The sequence below is a fragment of the Orcinus orca genome, chromosome 12 (genome assembly GCF_937001465.1).
Source record: "Orcinus orca chromosome 12, mOrcOrc1.1, whole genome shotgun sequence".
Taxonomy (NCBI): Eukaryota; Metazoa; Chordata; class Mammalia; order Artiodactyla; family Delphinidae; genus Orcinus; species Orcinus orca.
In genome coordinates this window covers 80,652,116-80,671,491 of record NC_064570.1, presented here as the reverse complement: position 1 = coordinate 80,671,491, position 19,376 = coordinate 80,652,116, and the positions used below count along the sequence as shown (strand labels likewise).

The window sequence follows — 19,376 nt, the reverse complement described above, 5'->3', positions numbered from 1 at the left end:
GTTTAACTGTTTAAGAAATTTTAATTTTCATAGTTTTGGTACTTAGTTGTAAGTTTAATGTGTTGAACATTAAATAAAATAAAAATGACGATGCTATTCCTTTCAGAGCACAGAAAAATCTTTCTAGATATTAACTATTTTAATCATTAACTTAATAAAATCAGTACTTTAGATCACTGATTTAATTCCAACACCAGGGAGCAGGATCTATGCTTGTTTGAAGTGGGGCTGGCTCTCATCAGTGGCTGGCGGGGCATCCCCAGCAAAGCCTCAGATCTGGGGTGGTACCAGGCGGTGGCCTCACGGACAGAGAGGCTCTGCCCACTGTTGGTCCAGGTGGGTGAGAAACGGGATAGGAGGCAGCTTCCTTTCTTGAAGAAAGATAATTTCACACTCTTCCTGAAGATGTGCAGCAGAGAGGGGAGGCTGGCTGCCCTTCCACATGTTCGTTTATCTCTGGCCTGGGGTTGAGGTGCGGGTCAGCGCTCAGTGAGGGCTGCAGGGTGCGTCTGCGGATGGGACTTCACAGCACGTCCCTGAAGCTGCCTGAGTGGCTTCTCAGTGCACATTCTAAGTTTAATGCTTGATCTGTCATCCCACAGGCACCGCATCATTGCTCACTTTTCTGCCTTGGATTGCAGAGATTTTTCCGCAATTTGAATCGCGTAGCAAGGAAATGCCTCCTGTTTCTTCTCTATTTCAATACCTTATTTTCATGGGAAAACCTTTCACTTTTCTTTCCTGAGCCCTCTGAGAAAGCAGACAAATGACTTTTCTTGTTCCTCATCTCCTCAGCCCCCAAGTTTGCCGCTTAGAACTAGTCTTGGAAGTTTAATAGTTATTTTCCAATAAAAGGGCTGTGTGGGCAAATAATATTGGAAACTATGAGATGAAACATGATTAAAAATATTTTCTTTACTATAAGACTTTGTTTGGCCAAGGAGCCATTTTGGGGGTGACTGCCTGCAAGCCCAGGGCTCTGCAGTATATATTTTGGGAACTGTGGCTACTTTCGGTGTCTTTCCTACTCCTATTGCTGAGAGGTCTGGTTGAAGAAGAAGAGTAGATCAGTAAATAAATAAACAAACAAAATTAAAAGTAAACAAGAGCCATCATTCGTGTGATGGTAAAAATATAGTCAAAACAAAGCCAGACAAAATGAAACAACCTCCTCTCCTTTCCATTAAACAAGCAAATAAATGGAAACAACAGCATGGACCAAAGCAATAGAGGGACCTGTCTTCACAGGTGTATTTCTGCTGATGGACTACATGCAGGCACCAGCGCTGGACCTCCAGGATGTCAGGGTCCTGCCCGTCCAGCTAAACTAACTGTGCTGTGAAGGGTTGTGTTGAGGCTGGGACATTACACAATGTAAACGTCTAATACGGTGCCTGCTACATGGGAAGGGTCCAAACAAACAGTAACGTTCTTTGATGTTGATATAACCATAATCCAGAATGTTCCTTTTTGATGCAATAAAAATGGAAAAAAATGAATTTTCTCAGATTTTCAGACTGTAGGGCACGATCGGTGTCTCTAAATCTAACTTACTGGAATTAAAGTAACAAAGTTGCTGAACTCCCCCAGATCTCTAGGTAACTCCCAATCCTAGATGTTTATTGTGATTCGATTCAAGAAAAACAGTTGGTAAAGTCAGGATACGCCCAGGAGAGACTGTCCACTCAAAGGGCTTCAGAAATGGCAGACTTCGGGGGATAATTTACGTACCAGTGTGGACCCCCCTGGCTCAACCCTCAGACCACTAGGGATTCATTGATCTCTCAGAATGGTACTGGCAAGACGGGGGCTCTGAAAGACTCAAGCATACACCTGGAATAACAGTGCATTTGTAGTGAAAACCATAACTGCAAGTGGACAAGATGACTAGATTCTTGCCTTTTGAGGCTGAGGCAGGCTTCCTTGGAAGTCAACATGATAGGAGGCTAAATCATATTCTGAAGTTGATATGATGAGCGGGGAATCATAAAAGGGACGTGCCTTATAACGACCACAGGGTTTGGTTCCTGCCATGAACAAGATGCTTTGCAAACAGTATCTCACAACCTCATTACTACCACCCAGACCCTGCCACCATCATTTCTTAAATTGTTCCAGCTGACCTTACGGTGGCCTACGGTGATCTCCCTTTGACTTTATCTCTTTTTGCTTTCCTTTGTGTTCACTTAACTCCTGCCAACCTGGCCTCCTTGAAATTCCTCAAATGTGCCAAGAATGCTCCTATCTTTGGACAGTTGCTCTGCATGGAATGTTTCCCCCAGATATCCACTGGCAAACTCCCTTACCACCTTCCGTTCACCACTCAAATACCACTTCTCCATGAGGACTCCTCGACCGTTCAAATTCAAATCACACCATACCCTTCCTTCTGGGCCCTCCTGACTCCTCATACCTTGTTTTAGGTTTTCCTTTTTATTTGGTTTCTAACATACTATATGATTTACTTATTTATTAGGTTTAATGCTTATAGTCTACGATATTGGGCAGGGATCTTTTCTTTTTAAAGATTTTTTTTTGATGTGGACCATTTTTTTTAAAGTCTTTATTGAATTTGTTATAATATTGCTTCTGTTTTTTTTTTTTTACCATGCATAAGAAGGATACGTTAATAAAAATGGTAAATACTAGCATACACATGGGGAAAAAGCAGTTATTTTGAAAGTGGAAAAGGTAGCACTTAAAGAGACTTTTCATAATTTGTTTTTCTAGAGATTACCAAAGAAACCAAAATGTTCTTAGAAAACACATGAAATAAAACAGGTAAGAATATTCTCAGAGGACTTTAAAATGTGAGGTAATTGATAACACTGCAGTAACCACACACTGGTCCCAACGTAGACATTTTAAATATGAGCTTTATTTTAAATTTAAAGAAACACTGAAAATAAACAGTTTTTACAAATTATATCAAACACTTAAAACATAATCTAGGAATGTTAAACAATAATTCTTAATTCAAAGTAATGACATTCATAGAATACATCTTGGTGCTAGCCAATATGGAGTTTACTGAAATCTAGTATTTTATATAAGCTTAACCATTAATCCTTCCTAAAATTCAATGATTATGATTCAACTTTATAAGGTTAAGCTAATCTTCTATGCAATACTCTCATAGAACTTTTTCAAATACAAACAATTTATACCAGCAAGGAAATTATTAAAACATATATAAATTGTGCTGAGGGACTTGATTAAAAGGTTGTCTGTATAGAGAGATGCATCTCACCTTAGAAAGCACACACACACACACACACACACACACACACACACTTAATTGAATATAAGATGCCAGGACATTCTCTTAGTTATGTTACACAGCAACCTGCACTTTTATAAATGTCATTCTATTATATATGAACTGAAAAACATATATTTTTTAAAAAGCCCTTAACATGGGGGAAGTGGAATATGTCTGCATTAAATGCAGAAACACAGAGCTTTACGAACTGCCTGTCTCCAGCTGGCTCCCAGGCACCACTGAAAACTGTCACCCTCAGAGAGACAAGACGGTCTTTTTAATGATTTCCATGGCCTCCAGAATCTCATCCTCTTTGATCACAAGCAGAGGTGCAAACCTGATGATATCATCGTGGGTTGGCTTGGCCAGAAGTCCATTATCTTGAAGTCGCAGACACACCTTCCAAGCATCATAATCTTTGGTTTCTCTCATCACAATAGCATTTAATACTATTTAAATGTATTTAAATAGTAAATTTCCTCTTACAGCCATTACAATATTAGAAGGTAGTTTCATGAGTTCATTTCTCAAGATGATACCCATATTCTCTGCATTTTCAGCAAGGTTTGCTTCTTCCAAAACCTCCAGGGCCGTAGGATTGCCACCCTATGTTGAACCGTGTTCCCCTGGTTTAATGGTCGGCATTATTTCATCATCACACAACACTGCGGACACAGGGTATAAACCACCAGAAAGTGCCTTTCCTAGAAGGACCATATCAGGTCTGACATTTTTGTGATCAATAACCAGCCATCTACCAGTTCTGGCCAATCCTGTCTGTATTTCATCAGCAATAAGCAGAACCTGGTGCTGGGTGCAGAGCTCTCACGTGCCCACAAGGTAGCCTGGATCCGGAACAACAACGCCTGAATTGGTTCCACCATGAACGCGACAACGTGTGGGTCCTGAAGTGCACGCTCAGGAGCAGGCAGATCATTACATGGAATGATTTCGAAACCTGGCATAAACGGTCCAAAACTGTCATAACTGGTTGGGTCTGTGGAACTGGAGATAGCAGACAATGTTCTACCCCAAAAGTTTCCAGCTGCAAAAACCATCTTTGCTTTGTATTTTGGGATCCCCTTCACGGTATATCCCCATCTACGAGCAAGTTTGCCAACGGTCTCTCCAGCCTCCACTCCTGTATTCATAGGAAGAACTTTGTGGTAGTTGAAAAGTTTAGCAACATACTCCTCGTATTCACCGAGCACGTTATTGTAGAAGGCCCTGGATGTTAAGGTCAATTTGTCCACCTGACTTTTCAAAGCATTCACAATCTTTGGATGACAATGCCCTTGGCTGTCAGCCCTGTAGGCACTCAGAAAGTCAAGATGTTTTCTGCCTTCTACATCCCAGATGCAAATACCTTTTCCTTTCTCCAGGGCTACAGGTAAAGCATGGTAGTTGTGGGCACCATATCTAGATTCCCGTTCAAAAATGTAATCAGAGGATGGAGGGCCTTGGACTGTTTTTTAGTTGCAACAGATGTAGCAGAAGCCACTGAAGAATGAACTCCACTAAGGACAGCAACAGTCTGCAAATGTGCTAGTTTGGAAAACATGATGTCCTTCAAGTAGGAATATCACCAACGAGCTAACCCTTTTTCCCACAGTTCAGATTAGAATACAGAGTTTTAACCCGAGATCCAGGGATGGTCTTCAGAGGGTCCAATAACTCCTGGTGGCACCTTGGAAGCCAGCCCAGGACACGCAGCGTCAACTGAGCAGCTGCCTGCTTCTGTTTTACGTTTTGTTTTTTTGGCCGTGAGGCATGTGGGATCCGACCAGGGATTGAACCCGTACCCCCTGCATTGGAAGGCGAAGTCTTAACCATTGGACTGCCAGGGAAGTCCCTTGGGCAGGGACCTTTGTTTTTTTTTGTGGACACATCCTAACTGTCCAGAAAAAGTAGTGGGCACACTGGAAGTATCTGTAGGATGAATGGTTTATCTGACTGGAGCCCATGGTCCTTCCACTGTATGAGCGGCATCTCAACAACTGCGTATCTGTTCAGGGACACCCCTTCCTCAGAGACTCCTTAGATGAATAATGGTAATGTTCTCCTTTCTCCTTTTGCTTCCACAGCTGATCAGTTCCCTTCCAACATATTCTTTCTTTATACTGAGAAGACTCAATATCTAACAGACAATCCTGGCAGACCTGGAGCTAGTATCTTTACTGTGATTCTGTATGACTCTGTTTTCTGTTGAGAGTGATCTTAGGTCCCAGTTTTTGAGAAGGGGGGTACATTTCATGGCACCCTATAAACTACCAATATCCTAGTGCCCATAAACCCTTGAAATGTACCAAATTTTCAGTATCATATTCAAACTAAAGTTTCCTGACACCTAGAAGTAGAGCCCCAGTTACATGAACCAAATAAATATCCTCACTTTCTCTCTTTGTTCCCAACAAGCTGGTTTGATTTGAATTTTATTTCTCTTGCAGCTAAAAGAGTCCTGACTAATAAAACAGCTTTCCACAAGAGAATCACCCCTATATTCTGCACCTTAATTACACCTAGAATTGATGCATAAAATGATGACATTATACTTGGGAATAATAAGGGAAAATCAATTCCGTTTAGGTTTCTTTTCCCCCTCTTCCTTCTTCCCTCTTTCCTTCCCTTCTTCCGTCTCCTCTACTCCTGTCTTTAGTTCAAGAGAATTTAAACTGGCCACATCCACTACATAGAAAGGCAGAAAAAATGGATATTATGAGATGTTCAGTGTCAATGGTTATAACAACACATTTTCTGGTATTCCTCAGTTATAAAGAAAATTAAAGAAAGCAGTATTCCCGTCTTCCAAATGCCCTGCTACTTAGCTAACAGATTTTACTAGCAAATGGGAAGTCATTCCAAAAGATGTCTTTTAATGAAATAATGCCATTTGCAGCATCATGGATGGACCTAGAGATACTAAGTGAAGTAAGTCAGACAGAGAAAGACAAAAATCATATGATGTCAGTTATATGTTAAATCTAAAAAAAATAATATGAATGAAGTTATTTACAAAACAGAAACAGACTCACTGACATAGAAAATAAACTCATGGTTACCAAAGGGGAAGGAGTGTGGAGAGATAAATAAGGAATTTGGGATTAACAGATACACACTACTATATATAAAATAGATAACCAACAAAGACCTACTGTATAGCACAGGGAACTATATTCAATATCTTGAAATAACCTATAATGGAAAAGAATCTGAAAAAATTAAAAACAATTTTTTTAAAGATCTCTTTTTGCTGCTTTGCCTCCTGCTACTTGTGTTACCTGATCAAATTGCTTAACCTTTCAGAGACTTATTTTCCTGGTCTGGAAGTGAGAATTATGATATCAATCTGGAATCATCCCAAAGAGTCATAACGTACTAGGAAAATGTACGTGAACTGCCTGGTCCAGAGCAGACACTCAATAAATGGTACCTATTTTTATATTCTCACTATCACTTTACTTCAGCCTAGTATTTTTAGAATCAAGAAGGAGAAGGAAGTAAAAAGGTGTCCTTATTCAGTCTTTAAGAATAGCTAAGGAAAATAGGACATCGCTAAGTAAGCAAGAAGTGTGTGTGTCTGTTTCATGCCTACATTAGCAATAATGTGAAATAGTTGCAAAATGAAGTTTCTTTTATGGTAGCCTCCATGTGCTCTATTCTTGTATCATGATTTCCTATTCCTCCTGTTTTAGAGACTCTGTGTGAATGATCAAACCGGTGAGGTGTAGCAACAGAAGTGAAGAGTCCTGAGGGAGAGAATGCTCTTGACTCCCATGCAGTTTCAGCAGCCTTTTCTGTCACAGAGCGAACCAAGCTTTACTTGGCCGGTCGCACGTTTGACCGCAGATTCTGGCCCTGAAGCTAGATTTTTACTGACAATGGTAATGACACCTATTTCTGTTACATCAATGTCATTAAATAAATAAATATATATATACACACACACACATATATATAAATTTATGTGTATATATATGTGCACATATATAAAAATATATGTGTATATATATGTACATATATATATGTATTCTCAATGGCCTAAAACTCTTAAGGATGCAAAGTATGCAGCCGGGAAGGGTGGGAAGATGCTGCAGGAAGATTAAGAAGAAAACAGGGCATGACTCTTTTATCAGCTTTTCTTAGGCAAAGCACTTTTGGGGTATTTTTTTTTCCTTCCAGTGACTGATTAAATGTTCATGCCCACGGCAATGGGGATCCTTAAAATAACCAAATATTGTAAAGTACAGTGTTTCCGATAACCATACAGCGTGGTCCTGAGTTAATTTTTTATTTTTCTCATGATAGGTGTCGGTACAAAAATAATGTCTTACATCAGCGTGATGCTGCAGGCTTTAAAAGAAATGCTTTCATGAGCATTATCTCATCTTTACTATCCTAACAAAATAGTAATGGAGGTGGGGTCTGCATGCATGTCCCGTTCTGCTTTGCAGCTGTACAGTTTGAGGCTTCATGTGTTTAAGTATTTTGCCTAAAACTAGTAAGTGACTCATCTGGGAGATTCGGAGGCCTAAGTGCAGTGCCTTTTCGGCTACACCAGATATCAAAATTATTTTTTTCTTGGATGCTCATTTATTTTCTTGTTTGTTTTAAAACATCAGACTTGAATATCTTCATTGTGCTAAGAAAGTCATATCTTTCGTGAATGCAGGAGAACTCGTTTGTTTCCATTCAAGTGAAGGAGAAAATCAATTTACTTTCCTACCAAATCTGCCTACTACAAGATGCTGATTTGCCTCATCGTCTTTTTTTTTTTTTGTGGTAAGTGGGCCTCTCACTGTTGAGGCCTCTCCCACTGCGGAGCACAGGCTCCGGACACGCAGGCTCAGCGGCCATGGCTTACGGGCACAGCCGCTCCGCGACATGTGGGATCTTCCTGGACCGGGGCACGAACCCGCGTCCCCCTGCATCAGCAGGAGGACTCTCAACCACTGCGCCACCAGGGAAGCCCCCTCATCATCTTTTTATGAGAAGAGAGTGGTACCTGGGAAGTATCAATAGCTGGCTTATACACACTCACTCCATCCCCTTACCAACTAAAGCTCTCATTTAAATGATGCATAGTGGGGAGAGGGGCTGTGCAGAAAATCCAGCATGTTCTTGGGGCATGTGTTGCAGAGCAGCTGTCAGTCAGGAAATCTTAGGGAAGTTTTCCAGTCCTAAATTATTGAGGACTGATGAAGTGTCACGTATGCATTCTTTCTTTATCTGTCCTCTCTTCTTTTCTCTCCTAGCTGGGTAGTGATAAGCACGGGATGATAAGACACTGTGCTGAACTAAATTGTCTAGAAAACATGGTCTGGACTAAGGATGCGAGGTTGAACACAGGAGTGCTAACATTTGTCTTCTTTTTTTCATTTATTTTAAATTAAAGTACAGTTGATTTATGATGTTGTGTTAATCTCTGCTGTGCAGCAAAGCGACTCAGTTATATATATATATATACACACACACACACTTTTTCATATTCTTTTCCATTATGGTTTTTCACAGGATATTGAATAGCATTCCCTGTGCTATACAGCAGGACCTTGTTGTTGATGCCAACTATTACATATAGAATAGGAGTGCTAGTATTCTTCTTAACCCAGGTTCTGCACATGATACATCCCCCTCCAAAAACACCCCGTCTCATCCTTTTTTCCCCATTCCTTTTTCCAGTAAAGAGCCTTCCATTTTGTTTGCTATCCATCTAATTTCTCTCTCTCCAGCCACAGAATATCATTAGCTGTTGCCCAACAGTAAAGTCAGCCTCTTATTCCCAGACAAATGGTCCACGGAGCCTACAGACTCACCTGGAACAGGTGATGGGCATTCTGCTCCATCTCAGCTCACCTGAGTGTGTTTGCTCCAGCCCTTCTTGTTCATGAAGAAATCACAAGTCCTGAAAAGGAAGTGAAAACAGAAGTTAAGTGTGAGACTCAGTGAGATGATCTAATGTGTGTATAAATGACATTTCAAAAAGTGGGGAGAGAGAGGATGAGGTGGAAGGAATATCTATGGGCATAACAATGGTGACTTCTCCAAAAGAAGCGCTGCTAGATCCAGGCAAATTCACTCCATATTAAAATGGCTAAAAATCAGACAGAAGGCTAAGGAAAATAAAAGATCAGGGAAGCACTAGACAGACCCTCTCTCTATAAGGAACATTCCCTGTTCTTAGAGTTGTGGGTCTGGAGAGCATGTGCCTGGCAGGATTGCATCATCGTTATGGACCAGTGAAGCTATGTGTCTCTGTTCCTTTCGTTTTGGAATGTGGGTGTCTAGTTGAAGTTATCTTTTCCTTATCTTACCAGTATATGTTGGGTGCATGGGGCAAAACTAAAGTAACTATTTAATTCACAGATCCATTTTTAGGAGGAGCCCAAAGAGCTGCAGTTGAGAAACTCACTTCTGAAGCCTCATTTGCATCAGGATCTGGGGCAGATTACCAGATCCATATTACTAGATCTTTATTCGATTTAATTACTACTAGATCCTGGACTTTGAGCTGTGTGCAGTGATTAGGTGCGGTTTTGGGGTTCTTGGGAAATATGTGAACACGTGGAGTCAAAAGGAGTAGGATATTTTTACAGCAATGGCCTCCAATGAATCAAGTCTCCCAGCGTCCAGACTCATATAAATTCCCCTTCCCATTGGCTGTATGACTTCTGGCCAGTGGGACATCAGCACACATGGTACTTGGGATGGAGGGTGGTAATCACGTGGTAATCATGATTACCATGACTACCACACATGGTAATCATGGCCCAGTAACCCCACCTCTCACGGTTGAGGCATGCAGGCTCCCACAGCTGAAGGCCTCTCCCAGGTAAGGTCAGGCTAGACAGCAGAAGAGTCCACTAGTCTGCCCACAGGAACTTAAGGAAAATAAACAGGTGTGGTTTAAGTCATTACATTTTAGCAATATATAACATTGAGATAATCAGCAATATATGACTGAAATAATATGCTCTGTTCAATTTTAAAAGTTCAATCAGAAATGCTCTTAAGGGCAGGAATTGTCATAGCTTAGACACGATATTTTTTCCAACTATACGATGTAAGCAAAAGGTATCACAAATCTACATTTATGAATGAAATTTGATAGTTGTACAAAACTCCCATGAACTATGTCAGGTCTGTAAATTGCAGAGATTGTTTTTTGATGGTTAGGAACACTATCTACTCTAAGAGATCTGAGTTATCACTTAAAAGGGAGCAAGAGAATATCCTAAAAGATGCTTTATTGTTACCTCAATTGTTTAGATCCTCTTTGCCCCTGGAAATAGTCACTATTTATGATTTCCCATCGGGGGAGGGGGGATGGTTAGATTCAGGAACTTTTCTATAAAATGTATAGGTGGTTTCTCTTTATTAAATTGTAACATTGCATTTTTTAAGAACAAACTACCAAACTATAAGAGTCTGCAGATCCAAGGAAAATTATGGTCCAGGAAGCAGTTAAGGTCGCTTTAAGACTGTCTGCAGCTTTTTTTCCAAGTTAATCTTAGGCATTTTCTTTTCCAAAAAAAAAAAAAATAGACTACAGGTCGAATTGTTTAACTTAGGCTCCTTGGATCTTAGTGCTTTCACAGAGTTAGTATAGTTAGTAAGTATAGTAGTAGTAATTACTATATGGTAGTAGTGCTAGCATAGTTAGTAAGAACAGTCTTGTGACAAATGTAAGTCCAATCTTAAAATGATATATAGAGCCAAATCCTATTTTTTCTCCTTTTTATTATGCTTTGAAACAATGCATATAATCCAAGTGAATTCAATGCACATACTACTGCTCTAATCAACAGAAAGGTAAAAATTTCTATTTATTAAAATGTATGTTCAGGGCTTCCCTGGTGGCGCAGTGGCTGAGAGTCCGCCTGTCGATGCAGGGGACACGGGTTCGTGCCCCGGTCCGGGAAGATCCCACATGCCGTGGAGAGGCTGGGCCCGTGAGCCATGGCCGCTGAGCCTGCACATCTGGAGCCTGTGCTCTGCACGGGAGAGGCCACAACAGTGAGAGGCCCGCGTACCGCAAAAAAAAAAAAAAAAAAAAAAAATGTATGTTCATTGTCTCTAAGAGAGAACTATCTTAAAAAATGATTGGGCTGAGAAAAACTTCTGGATTCAGCTCTGACCTGTAAACAGCTTGGAAGTCATTGTTTCCAACCTTAAACAAGAAGCTTGAACAACTGAAAATAAATGCCTTTCTTGGCCGCATCAGAGAATTGAGGTGGCAGGCAAGAAATATATTATAAACATAAAGACTCAGGTAAGCTAAAAGCAAAGAGAGGAAGGTAAACCAAGCTGATACTAATCAAAAGAAAGAGGGAAGAGCTATATTGTATCATACAAAGTAGATTTCAGAACAAGGAAGATTATTAGTGATAAAGAGGAACGTTACATAAGGATACATGAGTCCATCCTCTAAGAAGACAGCCATCCTAAACTTTTATGAACTTAACAGCAGACCATCAAAATGTTTCAATACATGAAGCAAAAACTAACAGAACTGCTGGAGCTGGTAAACGTCTCTCGAAGTGTTTACAAACTAATAAATTAGCTGCCCCTTGGGAGGGAAACTGTGTAGAGGTAGGAGGGGGGCTTACCTTTTATTTTATGGCATTTTTTACCTTTTCAGTTCTGTACCATGTGAATCTATTGTGTATTCAAAAATGAATAAATGAAAAGAAGGAAAAATCCTTTGGAATTAGCCTTGGATGCAAATACCAGTTCTGCCACATAGTAGGGGCCTCAGTTTTCTCATCTGTGAAATGTGGACCACAGTGCACACAATTCCTCGCAGTTCCATAGCTGCTGTGAGGTTAGAACGAGACATATGTCAGGTTGTGACTACAGTGCCAGGTACTTGGTAAGCCTTAATGGTCACTTTTTGTGTCTTAGGTATAATTCATTGAAAACTTGTCTGTGATTGTTGAGCTGCAAAGGGCTGGGTAAGACCTCTAGTACTATTTCTGTAGTGCCCTGGGTTCTTGAATTTCTACTGCATATGGTGATTCCTTATCTTTCTGCTGCTCAAGTTTGATGATTCATACCCACGGTGCTCAGGAATGTATCCCTATGTTACGCTGACATCACTGCCTTAGGCAACTAGAACACAAATCATTTGGAGTCACCTTAATTCTTGATGGGCTTCACTGGCCTTGTTCACTGAGCCCCTGTGGCCTCTGGCACCCACATGGCGCAGCTCTTCGAGGTGAATACCGCAATACCCTTCCTTGGGTTCTGCTGCTTGCTCAAGCTTTGCAGAGCAAAGTTTAGAACAAATATCTGGAGAAAACCATAATTCCCAAAGATACATGCACCCCAATAGTCACTGCAGCACTGTTTACAATAGCCAGTGTAAATAAAGAAGATGTGGTACGTATATACAGTGGAATATTACTCAGCCATAAGAAGGAATGAAATGGTGTCATTTGCAGTGACGTGGATGGAAATAGAGACTGTCATACAGAGTGAAGTAAGTCAGAAAGAGAAAAGCAAATATCATATATTAATGCATATATGTGGAATCTAGAAAAATGGTACAGATGAACCTATTTACTAAGCAGACATAGACACAGACATAGAGAACAAATGTATGGGCACCCAGTGGGGGAAAGGGGGGTGGGATAAATTGGGAGATTGGGATGGACATGTATACACTACTATGCGTAAAATAGATAACTAATGAGAACCTACTGTATAGCACAGGGAACTCTACTCAGTGCTCTGTGGTGACCTAAATGGGAAGGAAATCCAAAAAAGAGGGGATATATATATATATATATATATATATATATATAACTGATTCACTTTGCTGTACAGTAGAAACAGACACAACATTGTAAAGCAACTATACTCCAATAAAAAAAAAAAAAAGAAGCAAAGAGTGTAGGCAGGAATGAAAAGGCAAAACAACTGGACAGATTTTCTTGTGGGCCCATGCATTTTTTTCTAACATCAATTCCAAAATAATTTGGTTATTTGTTTAGATGTGACATTGTGGTACATTTAATCGATGTATGAGAATTTTTGGTCTCTTTATACTTTATGAGAAATATAAGTGTGTTAATGAGAATGAAAACCATTAGTTGTAATAATCATAGCCACTATTAAAAGGCCGTGTGCAGAATCTCACCATGAAAAGGAATGACATCATTTTGATTAAACTTTTGAAGCTTTTTGGCATTTTGAAGCTAAGAATTTATAGAAGGTCAAAGGATCAAAAATTAATTCTGAATAAAGGTTGGTTCACACTTTTAAGTCAGGTCAGCCTTACATAACAGGTGCTGCAACCGTGTGAGGCTGTTCGTGCTGGACAGTGTGATGATTTAAGAGGAAAAAACTTTGTGTTTTGTGAATCCAGAACCACTCATAACATACTCTCTCCCCATATACTCACCTACCCCTGGTATCTTCATATTGCCCTTGGATTCTCCAAGGTAGACCTTATTCAGGTTTGTCTTTCTGTTTGGCTTTTTTTTTTTTTTCTCTCCAGTGCATCTAAAGGAGCCAGATTTCCAATTTTAAAAAATCAGGAGGAAGTTAAACTTTTCATGAAGATTATAGTAACAGGGACTGGATTTACCTTCTGGTCTGAAACAAACAAACAAACAAAAAACAAAAAAAACTGTACCAAATGTATGAAACAATGGTTTCCAAAGCATTGGACATTGCTCAATGACACATATTGATCCCTGAAAGAGGGAGCAAATGAAAATAGTGGTCCATATAACTGCTCTGTATTAGGGCTCTAAGAGGGTCTCCAGGCTGCAGTGCAGGGAGGAGAGCCCAGTGAACTCCCTGGGTTGAGGGGTCAGTGCTGAAAGTCCAGGAGAAAAAGGAGTCTAGAGTTTGCTGGACAGAACATCGGACGTGTCTGTACTAAGAAAGAACAGTAAGGAGCTGCAGAAGGTGTCCTTTGAATATTTAGGGGAGTCCTGATCAGTGTATCCAAACTGCTCCAGGCCCAGAAAAGAACTTCTGAAAGGATTTCTTATCCTTTCAATAGCAGCCATTGTAACAGGTGTGAGGTCATATCTCACTGCAGTTCTGATTTGCATTTCCCTGATGATTAATGATGTTGAGGATCTTTTCATTTACCTGTTGGCCATCTGTATGTCTTCTTTGGAAAAATGTCTATTCAGGGCTTCTACCTATTTTAAAATCGGATTGTTTGGGTTTTTTTTTTTGCTATTGGGTTGTATGAGTTCTTTATGTGTTTTGGTATTAGCTCCTTGTCACATATACAATTTGCAAATATTTTCTCCCATTCAGTAGGTTGCCTTTTCATTTTGTTGATGGTTTTCTTTGCAGTGCAGAAGCTTTTTTGTTTGATGTAGTCCCACTTGTTTATTTTTGCTTTTCTTGCTTTTGTTTTTGGTGTCAGATTAAAAAAATCATCACCAAGACCTATGTTGAGGGGCTTACTGCCTATGTCTTCTTCTAGGAGTTTCATGGTTTCGGGTCTTATGTTCAAGTCTGTAATCCATTTTGAATGAAATTGTGTGTGTGTGTAAGCTAGTGGGCCAGTTTCATTCTTTTGCATGTATCTCTCCAATTTTCCCAACATCATTTATTGAAGAGACTATCCTTTCCCCATTGCATGTTCTTGACTCTTTTGTTGTAAATTAATTGACTCTATATGTGTGGACTTTTTTCCTGGCTCTCTGTTTTATTCCATTGATCTATGTGTCTGTTTTTATGCCAATATCACCATACTGTTTTAATTAGTATAGCTTTGTAATAAAGAAGGAAATCAGGAGGTGTGATGGCTTCTTTCTCAAGATTGTTTTGGCTGTTTAGGGTCTTTTGTGGTTCCATACAAATTTTAGGATTTTTGCTGTATTTCTGTGAAAAATGCCATTAGAATTTTGATACGGATTTCATTCAATCTGAATATTGCTTTGGGTAGTATGAAAATTTTAACAATATTAATTCTTCCAATCCATCAGTATGGAATATCTTTCCATTTATTTATGTCTTCTTCAATTCATTTCATTAATGTCTTATAGTTTTCAGTGTATAGGTCCATCACCTCCTTGGTGAAGTTTATGCCTAGGTATTTTATTCTTTTTTATGAAATTGTAAATGGGATGGTTTTCTTAATTTCTCTTTCTGATTGTTATTAGTGTATAGAAATACAATACCCTTTTTTGTGTATTGATTTTGTATATTGCAAATTTACTGAATTTGTTGATTAGTTCTAACAGTTTTTAAGAAAGTCTTTAGGGTTCTCTGTATATAATATCATGTCATCTGGAATTAGTGACAAGGTAACATTTATTTCCAATTTGGAATACCTAAAAAAATCTTGAAAGCAAGAGTTGAAATGGTCCAATTGCTTGCAAGTAACTTTACTGCATCCTAGAATAAAAGTCAAGAATATTTTTAGTAATACAAAAATATCTAGTACTCAACAAGGTAAAACTCACGATGTCTGATAGCCAGTTAAAAAAATGTACAATGTGTGCAAAGAAGCAGGAAATTATGGTCCATACAGAGGAGAATAGTTAATCAATTGAAACTGATGAAGAACTGACACAGACAATAGAATTAGCAGAGGAGGGTATTGAATAATTACTATGGTTGTATTTTACATATTCAAAAAGCTAAGTGAATACATGGAAAATATCAGAAAGATCCAAATTGAATTTCTAGAGGTGAAAACCACAAACTGTGAGATGAAAAGAACACTTGATGGAACTAATGACAGATCAGATGTTGCAGAAGGAAAGGTTGGTAAACTTGAAGCCAAAGCAGTAGAAATTATCCAAGGAGAAATGTGCAAAGAAAAGAACATCAAAGGAAAATGAACAGAGTATTGATGACTTGTAGGGAAATATTAAGTGGCCTAGTTTGTGTGCAATAGAAATGCTTTCAGGGAGGAGAGGTGAAAAAAAATAATTAAAGAAATACTGGCAAAAAGTTTCCAAATTTGGTGAAAACCATACACCCATATATTCAAAAAGTTCAGTAAGTTCCAAGCACAAAAAACACAAAGAAAATTATATGAAGGCACACATCATTAACGAATTATGAAAAACTAGTGCTAAGATAAAATAATAAATCAATCAGAGAAAGGACACATAATTTAAGAGGGAATAAAGATAAGGATAATAGTAGATTTCTTTTTATAATCAATGCAAGTGAGAACAACAGTTTCAAGTATTAAAAGAAAAAAAATTAACTCAAAATTATAACTAGTGAAAATATCTTTCAAATATAAGTGAAATAGAAACTTTTAAAGACACAAATAAGCTAAAAAAAATTCAACACCAGCAGATCTATCATCACTACAGGAAATACTAAAGAAAATTTTTCACACAAAGGGAAAAGGATGCCAGGTCGAAATAGTGATTTACACAAAGAAACAGGAGTATTGATAGGGATAACTACATGGGGAATAATATGATCTTTTTTTTTTTCTTATTTAAAAAATCTCTTTAAATATCAATTGACTGTTTAAACAAAAATGACAGCAATGTAGTGTAGTGTGGAATTTATAGCATCTGCAAATGTAAGATGATCACAATAATAGCAGGAAAGCAGGATGGGAGAAACCGCAGCGTACTACTGCAAGGTTCTCACACTAACATTCTACTAAAGTGTTATCATATAATTTGAAGGTAGACGGCAAATATGATAAAGATGTGTACCATTAACCCTCAGCCACCACTGAAATAGCCAAAGAGTGCGCTCTCGTAAGCCAAAAAGCAAGATGCAATGGACTCATCTAAAATATCCAATTAATTTTTTTTTTTTTTTTTTTTTTTTTTTGCGGTACGCGGGCCTCTCACTGCTGTGGCCTCTCCCGTTGCGGAGCACAGGTTCCGGACGCACAGGCTCAGGGGCCATGGCTCACGGGCCCAGCTGCTCCACGGCATGTGGGATCTTCCCGGACCGGGGCACGAACCGGTGTCCCCTGCATCGGCAGGCGAACTCTCAACCCCTGCGCCACCAGGGAAGTCCTCCAATTAATTTTTAAAAAACAGGAAAATAAAACAAGGAACAGATGGAACAAATATAAAATGAATAATAAGATAGATAGATTTAAATCTAATCATATTAGAAATCACATTTAATGTAGATTACCTCAAAATTCAATTAAATCAGAAATGATCAGATTGGATAACAAACCAAAACTCAACTCAGTGTTGCCTACAGAAAACACTTTAAATATAAAGACATAAAGAGGTTAAAAATAAAAGCTTGGAAAGCATATACCATATGAAGACTAATCAAAAAGAGAGGTGGGACTTCCCTGGTGGCGCAGTGGTTGAGAGTCCACCTGCCGATGCAGGGGACACGGGTTCGTGTCCCGGTTCGGGAAGATCCCACATGCCGCGGAGCGGCTGGGCCCGTGAGCCATGGCTGCTGAGCCTGCGCGTCCGGAGCCTGTGCTCCGCAAGGGGAGAGGCCACAGCAGTAAGAGGCCCGCGTACCATAAAAAAATAAAAAATAAAAAAAAAATAAAAAGAGAGCTGGACTGGGTATATTAGTAGCAGAAAAACTAGATTTCAGAGCAGTAGATATTACCATGGATAAAGAAGGTCATTTCATAATGGTAAAGAGGCAATTGATCAAGAGGACTTAATGAGCCTCAATGTTTATGCATTTAATAACAGAGCTTTAACATATATGAAGAAAAAACTGATAGATGAAATCTACAAAAACATGAATAGGACAAATAAGTTGCAGGATAAAAGACCAATTTTTAAAAAGCAATTGTATTTTTATGTACTAACAATGAATAATCACGAATTGAAATTAAACAGAAACACTTATAATAGCATCAAAAATACTTAACACCAGGGGATAAATCTGACAAAAGATGTCCAAGACTTATTCACTGAAAACTACAAAACCTAACTGAGAGAAATTCAAGACCTAAATAAATGGAGAAATAGAATGTATCATGGGTCCAATAACTCAGTGTAGTCAAGATGGCAACTCTCTCAGACTGATCAATAGATTCAATTCAATCCCATACAAAATGCCAAAAGGGTGCTTTGTGGTTGTTTGTTGTTGTAGAAACGGAAAAACCGGCTCTAAAATTTGCATGGAAATGTGAAGGCTCGAGAATAGACCAAACAACTTTGGAAAAGAGGCACAAAGTTGGAGGACTAAAATGACCAGGTTTTAAGACTGCTTGTAGAGTAACAGTCCCCAAGCCACCGTGGTGTGGCCATGAAGGTGGGCAAGTAGAGCACTGGAACAGAATGGAGAATCCAGAAATAGATCCACACATACGGGGACAACACATATTTGTGTGACAAGAGTGCAAATGCAATTCAGTTGAGGATTCTTCTTCTCAGCCAAAGGTGAACTGGAAGGGCTCCGCTCTTCTTGGAAGCAGAGGATGCTGAGGTGAGGCTGGGAGGGCTGAGGGGCAGAAGCCAATGACAGGTGATCACTTATGTGGGCTCGTGAGCACACGCGCTACATACTCATGAGGGTACGTAGAAGCTCGTGAGTGCAGGTCCGCAAGAGACTGGGAGGTCTGTACTGAGCAGGTAAGAAACAGCAAGCAAGATTGACTATTAACATAAAAGGACCTCATGCTTAGCCATGGGCATTTGAGACCTGGGTGTAGTCAAGATTCAAGTGAGAAAATAAACGGCAAGACTCGGTATTAGCCTTTTTCTTTCTTGCTTGGTCTTTTATCCATACACAAAGGCAAGATGTAGACACACGTGTATACATATATTCTCATATTCTAATTGGCATTTTTTCAGGAGAAATAGAGTAGCATAAAAGATATTAAAGGTACTAGAAAGTCGCATGGAAAAGCGTACTCACTTCTAAATTAGATTTTTGTCACATTTTATCATATTTTATCACATAATCTCCTGGAAGAAAAAGCCTTTTCAGAAGTTTAATACATGAATCTGACATTCCTTTAATAATTCATAATAGAAGACTTGCTAAATTTAGTATAATGTCCAAATAGATTTATTACTTTCAAAAGCGCATAAGAATATTCAGTTCTTGAATTTCCCTTCCCCAATAGGCTGCGGAGACAGTGCATTACTGTGGAAGAGTGCTTTTCAATCTGGATTCCACAGAGCCTTAGGGTTCCCCCAAAGGAGTCTCAAGCGTGTGGGGTCTGGGA

General features: G+C 39.2%; 1 pseudogene; it reads right to left on the bottom strand.

Annotated features, from left to right (window-relative positions):
* Positions 1–3,465: 3,465 nt before the first annotated feature.
* On the bottom strand, positions 3,466–4,971 carry LOC101277581 (ornithine aminotransferase, mitochondrial-like; annotated as a pseudogene).
* Between the last annotated feature and the right edge of the window lie 14,405 nt (positions 4,972–19,376).